This window comes from Mercurialis annua, linkage group LG8 (assembly GCF_937616625.2).
Source record: "Mercurialis annua linkage group LG8, ddMerAnnu1.2, whole genome shotgun sequence".
In the NCBI taxonomy this organism is placed as follows: domain Eukaryota; kingdom Viridiplantae; phylum Streptophyta; class Magnoliopsida; order Malpighiales; family Euphorbiaceae; genus Mercurialis; species Mercurialis annua.
The window spans coordinates 25362006-25368325 of record NC_065577.1 but is presented as its reverse complement, the minus strand read 5'-3'; positions in this window follow the sequence as shown (position 1 = coordinate 25368325).

Sequence of the window (6320 nt, the reverse complement as noted above, 5' to 3'; positions counted from 1 at the left end):
TTAGGTTAGATTAAAAAAGCTAAACTAAGCATTAAATTTGGAAGAAACTCGGTAGTTTTTTCCTCCTTTCAAATTCCCTTGCCTGTTATGTAATTTATTTTATGCGGATGAAAATCAATTTATATCTAGACTTGTAGTTTAATGATCTTACTTGAAAGCTTTTTAGGCCTAAAACCAATCTGCATCAAGTGTTGCTCTTGCACTATTATTGCTGCGATCATAACAACCCCAAACATTAGAACTATAAACACTACATGATAGTTAAAGAAATATAAATTTCTCACCCAAAGCGAAAACACCAATAAGAATATGTATTGAAACTGAATTTGATAAACATTTCATTCACAAAAGTTTCATAGTTATCAATAAAAACTTGAGAAGACAGCCTGGTAGAAAAAATCAACCTGTTCATAGTATTTATTTAAGTTACCAATTTGTTAACCAACTGCCCTTCTTCTATAAGATTTCTTTAATCTGCATTACAACCAATTCCGGTTTTATCTAAAGTACCTAATTATAACTCATATCGAGCATATTCCAACATGTCCATCCACGGCTTATCTCAAGTCAAGTGGGTTTGAAGTCTAAACCATTTTCGTAATTCCCTTGTTTCTAAGACTACATTCTTCATTATCCTGTTGTCACTTGTCAATGTTTTTCTTGCGGGTTGTGAAAATGTTGCATTTTCAGTTCCATCTATATTTTCCTCATTCTCTTGATGCCACGGGTCCTAAAGTTTTGAAATAAGAAAATGATGTCACGGGTCCTAAAATTTCATAATTTGGACCAAGTAGGTCGGGAAATGGACACCGACATGAGAATTATTAAAGATAGGTCGAGAAATAATAATAATTTGAAATGGGAATTATTATTATTATTAAAATAAGAATTTATCGAAAAAGGAATTCCAAAAGTTAGGTACGACGATTAATTAGGAATTTGAGTTTAAGTGCAAATTGACCGTTTTGAGCCAAAATAGCCTTTTAGCCATTAAGTGGCCTTATTAGGAAATGATTCATCATTTCCCTTTAGCCTAAGAAAGGCCCTCATCTCCTTCTTTTCTTCTTAGAAAAACTGTCCCCTCCTCCATGAACACAAGTTCATGATTCTTTCACCAAATTCCATCTTTTTGGATGCAAATTACTCCTAGAGCAAAGGTGATCAATCTATGGAGAGTAATTTAAAGTTTCTATGGTTAGTTTGGATGATTTTGAGATTGAATAAGTTAGGGTTTATAAACCTAAAATTGGAGTTTTGTCTAATTGATTATGTAGCGTGTTCTTAAGCTTGAAAGAAGTGTATTAATTGTGAAAAGGAGGCTAGAATCATTCGGCTATGAGGAATCATTCATGGTAAGGAATTTATGAATTCACAAGATTTTTGATTGATGTGTTTGAATGAGTTTGTTAGCTATGGATTCGGCAACAATCATGAACACAAAGTGTTTGACGATTGCCTAAGTGAAATAAGGAATTGAGTTGTATGTTTGGTTAAGTAATGGCTTGAAAGTATTCGGCCATGACCCTAAGTTATTGATATGTGTGTGTTGATAAGTTTTAGGCATTGATTTGGTGATGAAATAGCTGAATTAGAGTCCATTGGAGTTAAGTTTAAGTGAATGATAAGGTTGGTGAATTTCTGGAATTAGTGCGCTGCAGAATAGCCTCGTTGCTAAGGCAATATATCAAAATATAGAGCTCCAAATTAAGTCCCGTTTATTGGTACGGAAACTTAAGAGTGTCATCTAAATCTGTCTAAGTTTATGTCTCTGCAGATTCGGTCTCTAAGTGGCTCGAATAGAGCAGAACATTAAGTTGCACATAACAGTTCTGGAAACAGGACAGCCCAAGTTATTAACTTAAGGGCTAGTTTCCGACACCTTCGGGTGCTAGAATTAGTCCGAGACCTAAACAAAAATTGTAGAGGACATATGGAACTTTAAGAATGTTTGTTTTTTTAGAGGTCGGACTACGTTACGGTTAGCAAACATAGTCGACTACGGGGTCGATAATGCGACAATTTATGAACTTGTTTATTCTCGAGCTATGTGTCTATGGAATTAGAATCTCACTCGAGATCTATTTGATAAATGTCCTAGATCCGATAAGACGACCTACTAGCAGAAAAGGAGCTCAGGGAGCTTACGCTATAGTAAACGAAGATTTTGGATAAGCAAGTTGTGAGTATATTTTACTTACTCGCATTATCGTAGTAACTTTATATTAAAGTACTATATGATTAGTATTTAAATGCATCGCATGGATTGTTTGGATTGAATTGGTTTGGATTGAATTGTTTGGCTTGAATTGATTGGATTGGTTTGTGTCGTTTGAATACGACTTAATTGTTTTGGAATGGTTTGGCTGGATTGTATTGTTTATATTGCTTTATGCATATCATGAATATGCGTATAGTTTGCATTAGAAATGTGATCACAAAGTCGGGTCAAGTATAGACAAACATAGAACGAACCCAACTAACTGACAATGGGGCCTCTTGGAGGTATGAATCTGTGGAGTGAATGTGTGGTGTGATTGGAGTGTGACGTTTAGCATGAGATAACCCGGTTGAATTACCTCGGGACTCATGGCTAGAATATTGGAGTGGAAGGTGAAAGGGTATGGTGTGTTTATGGAGTGTTTATGGAGTGTATGTACCCTATGAATGGAGTGTGGAGTGAACTCGGTGGAATTATCCCGAGATTTAGAGAGGAAGTATTGTGATGGAGTGTGGATTGAACTCGGTGGAATCATCCCGAGAAATTGTGACTGATTGATTGATCACAGACTTTGTGTCTGGTGATTAGCCCAGAATTTTTTGATCAATCGAAAAGGCAATACCTCCGTAAGACTAGGTGAATACCTATAGCGATATAAATCTACGATTAAGACTTGATTGAATCAAGTAATTGCCTTGTGTGAATTGATTGAAAGCATATATTTGTGTTTGCTTTAAAATGATTTTAAGATGCGATGCTATTTTGATAATAGGGTATGTAACGTATAACTCACTCAGTCTCAACTGACCCCTCAACAGTGTATGTTGCAGGTGTATGGTCTATGGCACGACAGACTTCTATCTTAGTTCCATAAGTCCTTATGTACAGAAAGAAGGAGACAACCAGTAGTGCTGCAGTAGGGTTGAGTCCTAGTCTATGTATGTTTGTTTGTCAAACGGTTTTCACGTTCGATAAAACTCTGATATGTGTATGATGTTTTGACTTCCGCTTTAGTGTTTTGACTTCCGCTTTAATGTTTTTACTTCCGCTTTAATGTTTTGACTTCCGCTTTAAAACCGTTTGTTTTGATTGGTATGATACAGAACGGGCTGTGCTAGGATGTGGGACATCGCATGGTAAGAACCAGGTTCCTAATGTGACGTCTTTAGATTTTGAAAGAGACGTTTGTATACATCAAAGCTCAAGGAGCTTTTAATGAAAACGTTTTGTGAATGAAAGAGGATTTGTATGTTTAAAGGTTTGCGAAAAATTTATGTATATTTTTAAAGGCTTGCTACATGTTTCAGAACCACCATTCCTATTCCCTAGCGCCGATCGCTGCTCGAGATTTCAGATCGTGACACCAGCGAGGCTGCAGTTTTAGAGGAAGAGGTGGAGGTAGAAATGCTGGTGGTAAAGGTGATGGGCAAGTTTCCCAGGCTAGTAGAAGCCAAGCTAGAATTTTGCATTAAATCCTCAGGATGTGCATGCATCTAATGTTGTGGTGCAAGGTACCCTCCCTATATATTCTATGGATGCATTAGTTTTGTTTGATCCAGGTGCTACTCACTCGTTTGTTTTTCCGAGTTTTGCGGTGAAAATGGATAAAACACCTGCATTTTTACAGAGTCCTTTGTCAGTATCCACTCTCGTGGATGAGAGCGTGAATGTTGATGCGATGTATCCGTCTTGACTTGTGATAGTAAATGGACTTAATATGTTTGTTAATTTGATTTTATTTAAGGTGCTAACTTTTAATGTGATACTTAATACTCCTGGTGGTGAGCCATTTTCTTTTCAAGGTGAAAGGGTATAGTCACCAAAAGATTTAATATCGATTACTAAGGCGCGATGGATGCTAAGGATTTTTTGTTGTAATGAAAGATCTAGACATGGACAAAGGTAGTGTGCATTATGTACCAGTGGTGTCGGAATATCCATATGTTTTTTTTGGAAGAATTACCTGGATTTCCACCTGAAAGGGAGATAGAATTTTGCATAGATGTGATTCCTGAAACAATCCTGATATCGATACCTCCGTATCTAATGGCACCAACGGAGTTAAGAGAACAGAAAGATTAGTTAAGGAGTTATTAGTTAGAGGTTTTATCCGACCAAGTGTATCACCATAGGTGCTCTAGTATTGTTTGTCAAGAAGAAAGATGGGACTTCAGGACTCTGTATAGAATACAGGCAATTGAATAAAGTAAAAATCAAAGAATAAGTATCCTTTTCCTAGAATCGATGATTTACTTGATCAATTGCAAGGAGCGAAGTGCTTCTCTCATATTGATTTACGATTAAGCCATCAACTGCGAATTCAAAATTATGATATTTCAAAAATAGTTTTCAAAACTCGATATGGTCATTACGAGTTTCTGGTTATGTCGTTTGGACTAACAAACGTTCTAGAGGCTTTTATGGATTTGATGAATCGAATTTTTGAACCGTTTTTGGACCAGTTTGTGATTGTTTTTATTGATGATATATTGATATATTCCCGTAGTGAGGAGGAACATGTATCACTTACGGTTGCTGCTGCAGAAGTTGAGGGAACATTAACAATACGACAATTCTCAAAGTGCGAATATTGGCTTGATCAAGTAGTATTTTTAGGACACGTGGTGTCTAAGGATGTCATTAAAGTCATTCCAAAGAAAATGGAGACGACCAAGTACAGCCAAGCCGATCACACTAATAAATTTAAAGATTCGAGTCAGAAATATTTTCGGGCGAACAAGTGTAAACCAATTTAAGAGAAAAAAAGGTTTAAAATAGGAAGCATTGCAATTTATTTTCGATTATATTTACTATAATGAATAATATGCATTATAAATTCCACTACGAGTTGACTTAATTGGTGTCAAGTGTGGACAGTAGGCATGGGATTGAAAGAACATAACATGTTCGAATCTCATATCCCATAAAATGAGATTTATTGAAAACATTTGTGGATGAATTGTTATAAATTTGTATTAAGTGGAAGGTTGGGATGGTGTGATCCGAAACTAGTCTCACCGGAGGTTTACGAGAATGGTCAGGCTCCGCCTCTACGAGGTAGTAGGCCTCCATCGGGAGTTCGCTCGTCACAAAAATATATATTTAAATATATATTTATTTTTGAAATTGATATTATGCACATTTAACCATATTTATTAAATTAAATATATATATATATATATATATATTTAAATATATATTTGTTTTTGAAATTGATATTATGCACATTTAACCATATTTATTAAATTATATATGTGTTGACAAATGAAGTTGATGTTTTTTGTGCGAAGCATGGCATAATTATGCCCAATATGGAAGATTTTGTTCCCACACGTAGTCGGTTGAAAGCGAGAGAGCTCTGAATTACATACCTTCATCATTTTTGCTTTGACGTCTTCTATGCGGTAATAGATTTAATTTCCATCGAAATGAATAATCATTTTCCAGAGTCAAATTTAGAATTGCTTTTATGCATATCATGTCTAGATCCAAAAAACTCGTTTGAAGCTTTTGACCATGTTAAGTTACTTCGACTTGCTGAAATATATCCATAAGATTTTTCAAGTGCTGATATTATCATTCTTGAAAATCAAATTCAGACTTATATTTTTGATGTTAGAAATACCAGCGATTTTTGTGATCTTCGTGATATTGGTGGTCTTGCTAAAATGATGGTTAAGAAGGGAAAAGTTGAGAGAGTATTCGGTTGGCATTGACGTTACCAGTTGCAACTGCAACAGTTGAGAGAGTATTTTTAGCTATGAATATCGTCAAGACAGATTTGCGGAATAAGATGGCAAATCAATTCATGAATGATTGTCTAGTATGTTTTATAGAAAAAAGATCTTCAAGATCTTGAAGAATCGTATGATACAATTGCCTCTAATTAGAAAGCAATGATTCTTTAATTTTGTAATGTGTTTTTTTTCTTTTCATTTTTTTTACATTAGACAATTTAATAATTATACATTTTGATTATATTTTTTAGGCCAAATCCATTCTCAGGTCCCTCTACTTTTCACCTTTTTTTCAATAGGTCCTTCTACTTTAATTTGACGTATACAGGTCCTTTAAACTTTAATTTCGATGTTATTGTATCCTT